Below are 17,318 nucleotides of genomic sequence, written 5' to 3' on the forward strand. Positions count from 1 at the left end.
TTACTTTGAGAAGCCTCATGCTGAGTCCACATAGTTCCAGAGCAGGCAGGTAACCCAGGAAGGTTAAAAAAAAAAGGGCCAACTCAATAAAATTCATCCTCTTGGCCATAGTAAGTGCTTCAGAAATAGATATGCAAACTAAGAAAGACCAAAGAGATCTCATTCTAGGACTCCAATTGGAAATACTGGGCAAAAGAACCTTTCTTCTGAGATTATAAATTAGTAGAAGCTAAGTCTGGAGCTGCAGAGGCCACCAAGTAAAAGACAGCTTCAATGAGAGCAACAAGGAGGGAGGCAGAACCAGATGTTGGGAGGGATAAATCCCCGGATCCAGCCATACCTGATCCAAAGACACACCAGGGCTTCTGAGTTTTATGAGCTAATAATTTCCCTTTTCTGCTTAAGCCAATTTGAATTGGATTTCTGTCATTTGCAACTGAAATAGTCCAGGCTAATAAAAATTTTAGAAGCAAAGAAGCAGCAGTGACTGCAGCAACACCGAGAGGACAGCTGCTCTCTAAATAGTTCCCCAATTTAAAACACTGAAAAAGATTTGGATTGTAATCCCAACATTACTCTAACTCATTAAGCATATCATACTCTGTGGATCCAATTTTCATTTTGCAATGTCTTGTGCTCTTCCAACCACCTCGAAAGACCTCACAAAATTATAAACAATAATTTCAAAACAAAATGGTTTTCAGTTATCTAAAATTTAAAAACTATGACATTTATAATTTTAGGGAAATTAAGATATGGCACAAAATAAAAGCCTTAAAAGAGTAGAAATCAATAATGATAACGATTGGGTTCTGGAAGACGTAGAAGCAATAGTAAGTGAGATTCTGGTGCACCAAACCAACAAAGCACCTAACTGTTTATGAATAAGACAGTAGCATGTAAGGGAAGGACTAAGATGGAGTGGGGAGTGATGCTCACATGTGTTTATGTAACTTTGAGCATAACTCCAGCTATATGAGACTACAAAAATCTCCCAGGCAAATCAATCCAAACAACACATCCTTTTTCTGTCATCCACTTTCAGAGTCTCTTGTGCCTCTTTATGTTCCTAGTCGCTCAATAATGTTAAAATGATCCTCCCATAACCCCCAAGTATCAAATATTAATGTCAAGCAGTGTTCTAAACTCATCATTTCTCTCCATACTGTCTGCATAAAGACATGTATATCTGTGGTCAGAAATACAAAACACATCATGTATACAGTAGTCAGATATTAAGTGACCATAACATATGCCAACATACACCACATTTGACTAATAACAAAACACAGCTTGTACATTTTAACAAATCTGAAATCAGGATGGTCTCGCAGTGCTGCTAGCCAGGTAGCAGTTCTTACGTAAGTATCACTGCCTGACTCCCCTTCACAGACCTGGCTATGCCTCCTGGGGGCTGGAGAGAACAACTATAACCTTTTATGCTTTGGTCAACAAACCACTTGCAGATCATTTGAAGAAAGAATACAAGTCGTTGTTGTTGTCAGATAAACCATCTGATGATACCGTCAAAATGCACAGAATGTATGCCAACAGCCTGAAAGAAATCCCAGAGATAATACTGAAACACTCTTTTAAGAAATGATTCGACATTAGCATTCCTGAGGGCACAGAGGATGATACTATGTGGGAAAACACCGTAGTGATGATGACTGAGTCGCAGTGATTCAGTAGAGTTGGACTCTGAAGGTGATTAAGTTTAGAAAAGCCCAATCCAAGTTACTAAACTAATATTTTCCTTTTTGAACTGTACAAGAATAATAAATAATAAAAATATGTTTAAGTACAGAAGATTCTTTCAATAAAATATAAATTCTTAGTGATATGAAAACATCATATAACTGCTTAATTGACATTGCTTTTTCATACTTCTGGCCCTTAAAATAATGAAGCAACTTACAATCAATAGTGTCTTATACTAGATGAAATGCAGTGGTTTCCATACAACAGTCACACACAGCAAATCTACTGTCCAGTTTGTGGAAGATATGGTTTGTTCTGGAGTAAGGAGATGTGTGATTACCAAGAAGATATGAGCTGATTTCCTTCTAATATTGCTCATGTAATGTAACTCTCTATTGACATACGTCTTCATATCTTTGCTTTACCAAATATGTGCTTGGGGTTAAATAAGATCATTTCATTTATTTCTGAAATGTCCCCCTTTTATATATCGTCAAAATCACTGACAGAAAAATATAACCTCAACAACACTAAAAAAGCTGGCACTAAAACCTCACCTAAACCATTAAGATTTTACTTTTGTCTCTCTAAAATCTGTCTTTCTAAGGTATCAAGGCTCTCAGAAATCAATTTCTGTCTTAGAGATAAAAATAATATGCTCTCACAGCACACTAATTATATGGTTATTGGAGTTTTGTGACTGCTCTAAAATCAATAGTTTACAAACTAAAAATAATGCATCTTCTTTACTTTAATGAAAAGACTTAACAATCCCCTATAAAGTTTGAATTATTCTTCCAAAGGCCATATGTAGTCATTCTTTAATTCCTAATACTTAGCATTCACTTATTAAGTCAAATTTGTAGTTAAAGGCTTAAATTAAAATCATAAGTCAGATCTGTGATGTCATGTGCTTCTAAAAGCCATTAATTTTTGCAAATAAATATTTATTGAGGACATCCAAGTAGAATTAAATGATTAATGGCAAACCAATACTTCCTTGAATAACACCAGGAAAATCTCAATAAAATACTAAACTGATAAAAGCATCAGAGAGGTATGAGAGTAATGAGAACTAGAAAGGCTAAGATAAAAGGCAGAAGAAAGAAAGAAAAAAGAAAGAAAGGAAGAAAGAAAGAAAGAAAGAAAGAAAGAAAGAAAGAAAGAAAGAAAGATCTCAGAAAGTTGAGGTGTTGAGCTTCATCAACACTTTCCTGGTTATATTTGCACATGTGAAGGACCAGGATGGAGCTTATGTGATCTTGTGAGGGATACAGGGTCAAAATCAGAGACGTGAAGGCCCTCAAATATATGGCCCATTTTACTCTGATATTTAACAAGATCAAAAGTGAAAACACTATGCCATAAGCATCTATAAGTAATGTAGAGTTTTCTAAAGTCTCACTGTACCTTGTAAACAAAGATTAGAATTGAAGACTCAACAAGGAGAAGAGGTAAATGCAAAAGAGTCTCAGTTAAAGTCCTTGAAGGTTGTCCTTAAGGAACAGGTATCATCAGGGGCGCCTGGGTGGCGCAGTCGGTTAAGCGTCCGACTTCAGCCAGGTCACGATCTCGCGGTCCGTGAGTTCGAGCCCCGCATCAGGCTCTGGGCTGATGGCTCAGAGCCTGGAGCCTGTTTCTGATTCTGTGTCTCCCTCTCTCTCTCTGCCCCTCGCCCATTCATGCTCTGTCTCTCTCTGTCCCAAAAATAAATAAACGTTGAAAAAAAAAAAAGAATTCTTTAAATAAAAAAAAGGAACAGGGATCATCCAGAGGCAGACTGATACTTATGGAAACTGAGACCCAACCTCAACTCATCTAGATTAAGGTGATCACTCTCCAATTTTTCTGCCTTGCAGAGAAAAGCAAACCCTCTCTAGAATAAGATAATAGCAATTTGTAACATTTAGAGCCTCTATAACTTTTTACACACAATGCTTGGCATTCAATCAAAAATTACTATGCATAGTAAGAAATAATATGACCCAAAACCACAATAGACCCATTGACAATATAGATATTGAAGCTAACAGCCAAGAATTTTAAAATAACTATGATTACTATGTTCAAGAAAAGTAAGGGAAAGATGTGAAAACATATAGAGTATGTCACCAGGTATTTGGAATACATAAAAAGAACCAAATGAAAATTCTAGAACTATATGAAGTATTCTGACAGATGGGTTTAATAGCAGATTCACACTGCAGTAATCTGAATGACAAATCAGTAGAATACATCCAAACTGAACAAAAGAAAGGAAGAATGGGAAACACATAAAAAAAAGCAGAAAAGATATGCTGGATACAGTGTAAAGATGTAAAATGTGGGACACCTGGGTGGCTCAGGTGTCAGTTAAGCATCCAACTCTTGATACTGGCTCAGGTTGTGATCTCAAGGTCATAAGATTGGGCCCCATATGTGGCCCAATCCTCTACTTGGGATTCTCCCTCTCCCTTTTTTTCTAACTCTCTCCTGCTCATGCGTGAGCATGCACGTGTGCACTCTCTCTCTTTCTCAAAATAAATATTTTTTTTAATATGTAAAATGTAATTGGGGTCCCCAAAATAAAAAGAGTGAGAGAACTAAGCAAAAAGCAATGTTTGAAGAGAAAACTGCCAAAAATATTCCAAAACTGATGAAAGACATCAAGCAACAGATTCTACCCCAATTCTTCCAAGAAATCAAATCATTAAGTCTAAATTAGATCTAAATAATACAATTAACAAATCTGACCACACACAGAAAACAAAAAAATATATACAAATTCGTTTCAAATGCACATGGAACATTTACCAAAACTACATGCTCAGGTATAAAGCAAACTTCAGTAATCATAATATTCAGAATATATGCTCTGGAATTAAGCACAGTGGAATTAAGCAATAAATAACACTCAACGAGAAAATGCTCAACTTCCTGAAGTTGAATGGTACACTTCAAACAGTCCATTGACTAAAGAATATATCACAACAGAAATTTGAAAATATTTTTAACTGAATGATAATTAAGATATGATATATTAGAATTTGTGAGATACACCTAAAATGGGTGCTTAGAATGAAATTATAGCCTTAAACGAATTATTGAGAAACTAGAAAAGGGAAAGAAAATCAAACCCAAAAAAATCAGAAGGAAGGCAAAAAGTTTTTATTATTTTTTTAGAAAGAGAGGGCAGGCACATGCTGGGGAGGAGCAGAGGGAGAAGAAGAGAGAATCTTAAGCAGGCTCCATGCTCAGTGCAGAGCCTAACACAAGGCTCAATCCCATGACTGAGAGATCATGACCTGAGCTGAAATCAAGACCTTAACCTACTGAGCCAATCAGGCACCCTGGAAAATTTTTTAAAGGAGAAAAACTCAGCAAAATCTAAATCAAATGTACGACAGAAAAACTCAACAAAACCAAAAGTTTATTCTTTGGAAAGATTAATGAAAATGTTAACTGCATAGCAAGACCAACAAAGAAAAATAATAAAACCAGAAAATACAAATTGACAACATTAGGTGGGGATAAGGAGAAAATGGCTACAAAGCTTACAGGTGTTAATGATCTAATAAAACACTTCACAATTAACTTTTCACTAATAAATTTGGCAATTTAAATAAGAAGAACAAGTTGTTTAAAAAAAAACATGTTCAGCTAAATCAAAGAAAAATTTTTAATCTGAATACCATTTTATCTATAAAAGAAAATGAATCTCTTACAAAAACCTGCTTACAAAGGAAGCTCCAAGCACAGACACCTTCACTGGCAAATTCTTTTAATTATTTAAGAAAGAAATTAACACAAAGTTCACATAAACTCTTCCAAGAATAGAAAAGAATTAATCTTCTCAATCTGTTTTCTGAGGCCAAACAAACAAACAAACAATAACAAAAACAAAAACCAATAGTATCAAAACCTAACAAAGACATTACAAGAAAAGAAAATTATAGACCAAGCATTTATGAATACAGATGCAAAAATCCTCTTTATAAAGGGAGAAAAAATTGTATGATTATCTCAAAACATACAAAAAAAGCAACTGACATATTCAACATCAATTCATGATTGAAAAAAATAAACTTACCAAGTAGGAATATAAGGTATCTGTCTAATTCTGACAAACACTATCTACAATAAATCTTAAATATCATACACAGTGTCAACTACACTCCAATTACTTGAAAAAAAAAAAAAAAGAAAGACACTGAATTAAAAAAAAAAAAAAAAGCATACTTAATGGTGAATTACTGAAAGCTTCTCTCCTAATAGAACAAAGAAGACTGATAGCCACTATCATTTCTGTCAGTATTACCCTAGATATCCTAATCAGTGTAATGATGCAAGAAAAAGAAATAAAAAGCATAAGGGCTGGAAAAGAAGAAAATAAAACTCTCATTATTTGCAGACAACATAATTACAAAGACAAAACATCTAAGAGAATCAACTAACTACTATAAATAAGTGAATTTACCAAGATTACTGGATACAAGTCAAGGTAACAAACTGATTTTGTTTCTATAAATGTGTAATAAAAATTTTTAAAGAAAATGTTTAAATGTCACTTACAGTGGCATTAATTAATATTAACAATCTAATACTAAATCTAATAAAAGATGAATGAGATCTCTATACTGGAAACTATAAAACATCATTGAAAATAAATTTTTAAACACTCAAGTAAAGAAAAAATATACCACATACAGCTGACCTTCAAACAACACGTGTTTAAACTGTGTGGGTCTGCTTATACCTGGCATTTTTCTAGTAAATACAGTACAGTCCTATAAATGTGTTTTCTCTTCCTTATAATTTTCTTTTTAATATAATTTATTGTCAAGTTAGCTAACGTGCAGTGTATACCATGTGCTCTTGGTTTGGGGGTAGTTTCCTGTGATTCATCACTTAAATACAGCACCCAGTGCTCATCCCAACGAGTGCCCTCCTCAATGCCCATCGCCCATTTTCCTTTCTCCTCACCCCCCCCCCACCAACCCTCAGTTTGTTCTCTGTATTTAAGAGTCTCTTATGGTTTGCCTCCCTCCCTCTGTGTTTGTAACTATTTTTTCCCCTTCCTTTCCCCCATAATCTTCTGTTAAGTTTCTCAGGTTCCACATATGAGTGAAAACATATGATATCTGTCTTTCTCTGACTGATTTATTTCATTTAGCATAATTCCTTCCAGTTCCATCCACATTGCTGCAAATGGCATGATTTCATTCTTTCTCATTGCCAACTAGTATTCCATTGTATTCCTTATTATTTTCTTAGTAACATTTCTTTTTGCTTGTTTTATTGTAAGAATACAGTATGTAATACAGATAACATACAAAATATGTTAATCAATTGTTTATTGGTAAGGCTTCTGGTCAACAGTAGGCTACTTGTAGTTACATTTTTGAAGAGTCAAAAGTTCTTTCTGGATTTTCGACTACATGGGGGGCTGGTGAACCTATCCCTTGCATTGTTCAAGAGTCAACTGTACATGGACTGCAAAGTTATGTATTGAAAAGATAACAATTTTCCCTAAAACAATCTATACATTCAATACAATATAATGAAATCCCCATATGTGTGCAGCCTTTCTTAAAAAGAAATTGATGAACTGATCCTAACATTTATGTAAAAGTACAGAGAGCTAAGAATAAGAACAAATCTAGATGGCTTATATCACCATATATCAAGACATTCTAAAGCTACAGTGTAAGATATGGCAGCTTACATCAATAGAAAGATAAATAGGCACCAGTGGAATAGATCAGAGAGTTTAGAAACAGACACAATTTATGACAAGGGTGACACAATTTGAAGTAAACAATTGCAATAGGATGTACAATAGGGAAAGAACAGCCTTGATCACTGGATATCCAATGGTATAAAAAGAATCTTGATCTCTACTTGACCCATACACCAGAAGGAATTCCACATGTACTGTAGATCTAGCTAAGTAGCTAAAGTAAAATAATTAAGGTTTTAGGAAAAAAATAATGGGAAATATCTTCATGACTTTAGGCAAAGATTCTTTAAAAAGTACATGAAAATGGACCAACCATAAAGGAAAGAGGTATACACACTAGACTACATTAAAATTAAAGATCTCTGTTCATTAAAAGGCCTCGTTCAGAAAGTGAAAAGGCAATCCCAAGAGCAAGAAGAGGTACCTGAAAAATATATGTCAAACTGAGCACTCAACCAAAAAATATCAAGAATTCCTACAAATCAGTAAGATAACAGCCAACAATCAGTAAAATGGCCAAAGGCTTTGAACGAGCATTTCACAAAAGAAGACGTACAAATGGCCAGTAAACATGTGAAAAGATGCTCAACTTCAGTAGTCATCAGGAAAATTCAAATTAAAATCACCAAGTGCTACCACCATACAGCCACCAAAATGGTTAAAATTAACAATAAAAGAACACCAAGTGGTAGATAAGATGTGGAGCAATTAGAACTCTCATTCACTACTAGCAGGCATGTAAATAAGTACAACCATTTAGGAAACCATCTGGAAGTAACTACTAAGACTGAACGTACACATCTCCTATGACCCAGCAATCCCACTCCTAGGTATAGATCCACCAGAAATGAACATATTCATCCAAGGACATGTACAAGAATGTTTATAGCAGCGCTATTCCTAATATCCCAAACTAGAAACAATCAAAATGTCCATTTATAGAATTAACACATAAATTGTGGTATATTCATACCATAGAACATTACACCAATTTGCTTTAAAAACTACTGATATATAAAATAACATCATTGGGGCGCCTGGGTGGAGCAGTGGGTTAAGCGTCCGACTTCAGCTCAGGTCACGATCTCGCAGTCCGCGAGTTCGAGCCCCACATCGGGCTCTGGGCTGATGGCTCGGAGCCTGGAGCCTGCTTCTGATTCTGTGTCTCCCTCTCTCTCTGCCCCTCCCCCATTCATGCTCTGTCTCTCTCTGTCTCAAAAATAAATAAACGTTAAAAAAAAGTTTTTAAAATAACATCATTGACTCTCACAGACAATATGCTAAGCAATAGCAAACAGATACAAAAGAATACATACTGTCTGATCTGATTGCTATAAGCTCAAGAACAGGCAAAACAAACTGATGGAGAGCAATCATCATTGGTGAGCTGGAGCACGGTAGGGAGTGACTAGCAGGGGCCAAGAGTGGGGAGGCTTCTGGGGTCCTGGTAATGTAGCCAGCATGAGGTACAAGAGCACCAGGCTCCAAGGTTCTAAACAGACCAGGTTCATCCACCCACCACTGACAGAATCCAAAGGGAGAGAAATGAGGGGTGGTAGAACAAGAAAATAATTTATTTCAGTGAGGCCAACACCAGGAAGGCAGCAGACTAGTGTCTCAAAGACTATCTCCAAAGTGCTGAAAATACTTCCAGGTTTATATAAGGAAAATGTGGAACAAAGGTGGGTGGGCACACGCAGGTAGGGAGTGAAGGTCAAAGGGATCAGACTGTCTTGAAAGTCAATCACAGGCAGGGTCTTGCTGACTCAGGGCAGTCCTTGTTACTTGAGGGGGTAATTTAGGTTCCCATCAGGGGATGCTTTGCCCTCAGGGTCTTCTGTTTGAGTCAAGAGACAAGCTGGGGGGGTGGGCACCTGGGTGGCTCAGTCAGTTAAGCATCCAACTTTGGCTCTGGTGATGATTTGCAGTTCATGAGTTTGAGCCCCACATTGGGCTCTGTGCTGACAGCTCAGAGCCTGGGGCCTGCTTCAGATTCCGTGTCTCCCTCTCTCTCCAACCCTCCTCTACTCATGCTCTGTCTCTCTATCTCTCAAATATAAATAATAAAACACTCGAAAAAACAGAGAGAGAGAGAGAAGATAGAAAAAAGAACCCAACTAGAAAGTCTGAGGTCAAAATGGAGGCAGTAAAGTCCTTTTTTCACCCCCACCCCACCCCCATGAAGTCCTCCTTCAGTAATGTTCTGTTTCTTGATCTGGGTGCTAGTGTTCATAATGTGTCCACTTTATAAAAATCTATTTAGCTGTATTCTTATGCTACACCTAATTTTTAAATATTTTATAGTTCAATAAAAAATTTACTTAATAGTATATTGATTCAACAAATGGTCCTGGGAAAACTAGATATCCACATGCAAAAGAATGAAGTTGTTCTCTTACCTTATACCATATATAAAAATTAGCTCAAAATGGATGAAAGACCTAAATGTAACAACTAAAACCATAAAACTCAACAGGTGGAAAGCTTCATGACACTGGATTTGGCAACAACTGATAGAAAATAAGATAAAACTACCTTCGTCAAATTAAAAACTTCTGTGCATCAGAAGATACTGGCAAGAGAGTGAAAAGACAACCTATGAATAGATGACATAATTACAACTCATACATCTAATAAGAGATAATATCCAGAATACATAAAGAACTCATAAAACTCAACTGACAAAAAATTTAAATGGGTAAAGGACCTGAATAGACATTTCTCCAAAGAATATATAATAATGGCCAACAGGCCTATCAAAACATGTTAAATATAACTTATCATTAGGTAAATACAAATCAAAATCACAATGAGATGCCACTCCATAGCCAGTAGGATGGCTATTATACAGAAATACAGAACATTAATAAGTGTTGGCAAGGATATGGAGAAATTGGAACCCTTGTGCATTACTGGTAGGAATATAAAATAGTGCAGTCACTATGGAAAAAAGTACAGAGGTGCCTCAAAAAATTAAACATAGAATTACCTTATGATCCAGCAATCCACTTCTAGGTACATACTCAGAAGAAATGAAAGCAGAAAAACAAACAGAAATTTGTGCACCAATGTTCACAGCAACATTATCCATCATAGCTATAAGATGGAAACAACCCAAATGTCCACTGACATATGCATGAATAAACAAAATGTGGTAAAAACTATAATGGGGCATCTATCATTCAGTCTTAAAAAGAAGTGAAATTCTGGCACACATAACAACACAGTTGAACCTTAAAAACTACACTAAGTGAAATAAATCAAATAAATAAATATTGTATGACTCCACTTAGATAAGGTATCTATAACCGTCAAATTTATGGAGATAGAAAATACAATGATGGTTACCAAGGGCGGGGGAAGGAAGTAATGAGGAAGTAATATTTACCTAATGAGGAAGAAAGCAAGTACAAATGTACTTACCATTTGATGAGTATGCTTCAGTTTCAGATCATGAAAAAGTTCTAGAGATAATGGTGACACAACAATGTGAATGCACTTAATGTCCCTGAATTATACACTTAAAATGGTTTAAATGATTAATTTCATGCTATGTATATTTTCACCAAAACTTTTTTAAGTTTATTGAGCATATATTATTTTTCCTGTCACTGTACTAATTGACAGAATTAAAAGGGAATTTTTTTTAATGTTTATTTACTTTTGAGAGAGAGAGAGAGACACAGAGCGTGAGTTGAGGAGGGGCAGAGAGAGAAAGGGAGACACAGAATCCAAAGCAGGCTCCAGGCTCTGAGCTGTCAGCACAGAACCCAACGTGGGGCTTGAACCCACAAACCATGAGATCAGGACCTGGGCTGAAGTCAGATGCTTAACCGACTGAGCCACCCAGGCACCCCAAAGGTGAATTTTCAAGTGTACTTAAAATGCTCTACTTGTCTCCCTTCCTATTCATCATAATTACTCAAAACAGGGTCACTCTAAGCATTCTCTTCCAAATCTCTTAAAATCTGAAGCACCTATCCACTTACAGCTCAAAACCAAAGATCGCAACATACTAACGATCATTCCCCTTCTAAGTAACTCTATCCTTTTATCCAAATCAAATATGTTCAACCTTATGGGTCAAATCTTTGGCTCAGTTTATGTCAATTACTTAAAGTATTCACATACAACAGTCCATTCCACAAGTAGGCACTCAATAAATTCTAAGTATTACTATTCATTCAAAATTTGGTAACAACCTATTATAAAAAAGAAGGGAAAAAAATAAATAAAAATAAAAAAGAAGGGAAATGTTTTCACACTGGCTAAGAAAACGTCCATATCACATGTTCTATCTTCTGGTCTGGAAAAATAAAAGTGGTTGATAAGATTATATGAACTCTATTTTGACTACTTGTCATTTATCACTCCCTAACATCTAGATAATTTCCCACATTATGAATCTTGCCTTCCCCAAACCAGAGGCCAGAAAACATTGAGCCACAGAATGTCTTTAAGGTAGGATACAGGCAGTGACCTTGTTTCTCCCAGAGAAATGCAAAAGGAAGCTATATTATGGATGGTAACACTTCTGTTCACTTCTCTTACTATGTGCTGAAGACTTAAAGAAAAGAAGATACAGTTGCTAGCCTCGAAGCTGGAAGAAACTGAAAGCAGACTTCTTTCAGGTACTTCAAACTGTCACAAATACTTCCCTTCTAAGATTTCATTTTCTCCTAAATTATTCTTCATTATCTTCCTAAATAATAGTTAAATACCACACAGAGTTTATATAAATTCTTATTTTAAAAGTCAAATACAGGGGCGCCTGGGTGGTGCAGTCGGTTAAGCGTCCGACTTCAGCCAGGTCACGATCTCACGGTCCGTGAGTTCGAGCCCCGCGTCAGGCTCTGGGCTGATGGCTCAGAGCCTGGAGCCTGTTTCCGATTCTGTGTCTCCCTCTCTCTCTGCCCCTCCCCCGTTCATGCTCTGTCTCTGTCTGTCCCATAAATAAATAAAAAACGTTGAAAAAAAAAATTTAAAAGTCAAATACAGTTGGCTTGTAAACAAGGCAGAGATTAGGGGTGTCCACCCCCTTGCAGTCGAAAATCCACCAAAGTTTCTGACTCCTCAAAAACTTAACCATTAATACCCTACAACTGCCTGGAGGTCTTATCCATAACATAAATATTTAACACATATTTCATATGCTATTCATATTCTGTAGTGTATTCTTACAATCCAGTAAGCTAGAGAGAAGAAAATTTTAGGAGAAAGTCCATCTACAGTACTCTTCTGTACTTCTCCAAAATAATCCAGTGGGACTGTGCAGTCCAAAGGTGTGTTGTCCAAGGGTCAACTGCACCTACTGTGAACTTGTGGAATAAATTAAATGAACATAATCACGGTTTATCAATAACCTGAACTGAAACATATGTAAATTATAAGTTACTACAAATACAACTTAATACAGTATCTTTTTAAACAGGCATATTCTGTTTCAGAGGCTTTCCACATATTTCACCTCTGATAGACATATACTTGAAAAAACAGGTTGGAAAATATCCTGGCTCGCTGCCACTGACATAGCTCATGGTAAGATACAAACTGACAAAACTGACTGTGAGGTAGCTCTAAAACCTCAGCTTTCAAAAGACCATGATTAAAGCAAAAAAGCTATGCATATTTGTTTGCTACTAATCACGTATGCATTCTACTCATTATTTTCAATAAGCATTCTTACTACAGAAGTTTTATATTATGCATGATGAAGCAAGAATTCTACGGATTTCAGTTAAGCAGATGTGATGAAATAAAAGGTACAAAAATGTGAGTGGCATGGGCTTTCTAAAATGAATTCTGTCAACACGCTAAGCACATTTCTCAAAAGATTTTAATAAATTAACTCTTGATTCACTCAAATGTTTTCAACAGCATTAGTATAACACAAGGATATTTGTGTGTGTGTTTTTCTTTTAAGCCTGAAAGCCAAAGTGCTAGGTAATAGTAAACTCCTTCCATTTTGTCTACAGAGCACCTCAGAAGTCAAGTAAAACAGAGGACTATTGCAAAGACGCTTCCCAATAGGCACAATCTACCAACTAGAAACAACTAGCTGAATGTAAAAAGTCTAGATTATGGAACAGTTCTAAAGAATTATCATTTTATTACTTTTAAGGATACAGAGCTAGTTTTATAAATTAATATCAATGACTTGCAAATCTATCAACTGTATTCAAGTCAACCCCTTGGAATACTAAAACTCCATTAACTTATATCATGCATGACTAAACACTGAGCTAGGTAAAGGTAAACTTCATTATCCACATATTATCCTAACTTGAATTATTTTCCTTAATCTAAATTTATAAGTATCAAAGCAGTGAGATCTTATGTTAGTACTATGTGCATGCACAGTGATTCATCAGTATTTGTCTGACTCATCCCCAATGGGGCCAGCTACTCCCATTTCTATGGGACCACAGTCTAAGACAACATTTGTTAGCAGCAGGCTTAGGACTTCTAAGGGCTCCTCCACTGTTGTGTTGCTGGGTCACAGTCCTCAAAAATCCTTGAACTTCTGCTCTTTTAACCTCACCCTCATGCCATCTGCTTGAAGCTCTCTTTCCAGTTACTAATAAAAACCACATGAGTCATTGGACTTTCTGTGTCTATACATTTTAAATCCAAAATAGTTCTGTGTTTGCACAGGACCTGGTGCAAGATGACATTTACACTCCAAAGAATGCCTTGGGGAAGTGGAAGATACTGCTCCTACTCATAAGGAAGCCAAAGGCCAATCTCAGATAGAGGATGGGAGTCAACATAACCATATACACCAGCATACATCCAAACCCTATACGTACTACAACTTAATTATCTGTGTACGCATTCTCGTATATGGATATTTTTTCTGATTTTCTAGATCAATCTAAACATATTTGACTTTTGCTGTGCCTCATTCAAAGCACTATCTTATCAACTTAGTTCCCACCTGAAATTTCACTTTGGCCTGCTTAAGTCTATTCCAAAAAATGTAATTAAGAAACCTCATTTATCTTAAACAGAAATGGTGATGACAGGCTGCAGCCTTTGGCACTACCTTAAATGTTTATTTACTTTGAGAGAGAGAGAGCACACACTTGCATGAGCCGGTGAGGGGCAGAGAGAGAGGGAAAGAGAAAATCCCAAGCAGGCTCCATGCTTTCACTGCAGAGCCTGACATGGGGCTTGATCTCATGAGATCTGAGATCATGTCCTGAACCAAAATCAAGAGTTGGACACTTAACCGACAAAGCCACCCAGGTGCTCCAATACTACTTTATAGTTTGTTATTTTCTCATTAAACCTTGGAACATTATGTGAAATTCCTAAGTTTGTATCAAGTGAAACTTGGTAGGAAACAATTTAGTAATATGTAAAAGCACTAACCAAGAAATCCTGAACAGTGAGATAACTAATACCTTCTTTTCATTCCGCAGCTCACTTAACTTTGGTATCTTTTCTGTTAAACCATCCACACATCCCCACCCTCAACCAATGAACTATTCTAATTCCAGACAGTGAAGATTTGAAAGAAAAAAAAGAGAGAGAGAGAGATTGCTATTCTTTTTAATATGAATGCAGGAGTACTCCAAATGCTGATTGCCTGATCAAAATGCTATAAGCAATTGTGAAACTTCCTTTCAACTAGTGGGGCCCAATTATCACAATCTAGGTCTTTTGAAAAAAAAAATCATTAGAGAAAAGTCAAACCACATGCATAAAGGAAAGAGACAGGCAGGATTTTCTGGTCATTTGATGGCTAAATCAGTTGCCTAAACATTATGGATTATGTAAGATGCATAAACTGTGATACAACCATCAAAATGGAATTACTCAGGTCTCTCCCCATTAAAAGCTTTTCAGACTGATTTCATCAGGGCTTTAAAGTTCAGAACTTAATCTCATTATCTCATTGTTCTCTTGGCAGTTCATATGAAATCACAAAACTGTAGCCACTAAACGTTTCCTCAAGTAAGCTATAGACAGACAAGGATAAAGCAGGGCAAACTTGACAGAAGACTGTGTCCTCTTTCACAGTCTCATCTACGAAAGCTTTCCCCTCCATCAAGAGGGAGAAACTGATGTCACTAGAAAGTATGCAGCTTTAAACCAGGATTTCATTGCTCTGGGAATTTATTACCTCATCTGTAGAATATATGGGTTAGACACCACCACCCCCCAGCAGATTATCCCTAAGACCTTTCCTACGTCTAATTTATTACCTCTGAAACTCTACTTTGGACAATGTCTTTAACTTGGACCCCAGCCTGCTGAGTAAAACAATGTCTCCCTGCTGACAATACTGCAAAGGGAGAATCCTTCCTAAGCTGAGAAATGTTTGGCTTACTTCCATCTGTGTTACAGGAAGCAGTCCTATGAGGTGAGCCCTGGATGGAGAATCAGAAGCCCCATTCAAGTGCTGCCTCTACCACTTACTAATATGATCACCTGCAGCAAGGTACTCACATGCTCTAGATTTTAATCTTGTTCTGTACAAAATGGAAATGATTCTTTACCACCCCATCATACAAAAGTATACAAGTCAGGTGAGATATGTCAGTCACAGAATCGTAATCTGTTATTGCTAAGACTTACTAACATTTACTGAGCACTTACTAATTGGAAGGAATTTTTCAAAATGTTTTCCAGACATTATATAATTACTGAGTGTAAGTAACTTATCCAAAGTCATATGGCTAGCAAAGGGCACAACCAAGATTCCAACTGAACTATCTCCAAAAGCCCACACTCCTAACCCTTATTTATACTCTATGACCAAATAAAGTTGAGAAACCCTGAACACTAAATCTCTCCTCTTGACGAGTTTTTAACTTTTAAGTAAAAGTAGTGAGATCTGCAACTGAAAGAAAAGTTTTAGCTTTAATCCAATCCTTATCCCTAAACTTAGTTGAAAACAGATCCTTTTCCCCACAGAATACATGTTAAATGAATTTGTGTTTAATGGAAAAATGGTTTATCAAATACCCATTCAAATCAATCCAACCTTCTCATTCTACAGAAAGAGAAACTGAAGCTCAGACAAATCAGAGACAGGGTCACAAGGCCAGGTGATGACAGGCTCAGGTCAGAACACTGGACTAATCCTGAACCATGCCCCACTGCCTCCTTAAGAACACCCTCTATAAAGTTAAAACATTCATGTTACCCCAGTTCCAAAGCAGAGTCTTCCAAAACCAACAAAGTTTTAGAACACACTATCACAAAGTTTACTCACAATGGAAGAAAGCTGTAGCAAAAGTCAAGGCTTTGTGGATAAAAAAAGTAACCACCAGCTGTATCAACCAGTTACCTTGTTTCCCCACCCCTCTGCCTGTTTCTTTTCTTCAGCGCAAATCCAAGACTTTGTAAGATCTTAACTGGCTCACGCTTCAAAGCACCCGTGTATAGTATAAATTCACAGTTTCTATACCTACCAACCTTGACTTTTCAAATACTCAGACTGACCTTTTCTCACAGAAAGCAAATGAGAGGACAGTCCCCAGGGAAGTCAGATGGCAAGAGGGGAGAGAGGGATGTGCCACAGTGCATCCTGGTGGTTTCCACTAGAAGAGTCTTGCGCAAACATGCAAGAAGCAGAATGAAATTGAATTGAATGGGTTAAATTGCAATTTTCATCCCTTGCTGTTAAATCTCCAACGTGACAGTCCTGGTAGGATTGCAGGTTATGAAAATGCCTTGCAAAAGTCGAGCATTTTGGTCTTCTTGTACTTATTGATTAAAATCCAACATGTCTATTTTGTGCCACTTAGCTTCACAGCCTGGTCCCAACATGAGAAGTTTATTTCATCAGGCATATAAGACATTCTGAAATTGCTTTAACATATAAAATTGTGTAATTTCCTTAATTCTCATGTCAACATGTAAATGATACACCATAACCTCAAACAAT

This window comes from Herpailurus yagouaroundi, unplaced genomic scaffold (genome assembly GCF_014898765.1).
Source record: "Herpailurus yagouaroundi ecotype Mexico unplaced genomic scaffold, PumYag 142, whole genome shotgun sequence".
NCBI lineage: Eukaryota > Metazoa > Chordata > Mammalia > Carnivora > Felidae > Herpailurus > Herpailurus yagouaroundi.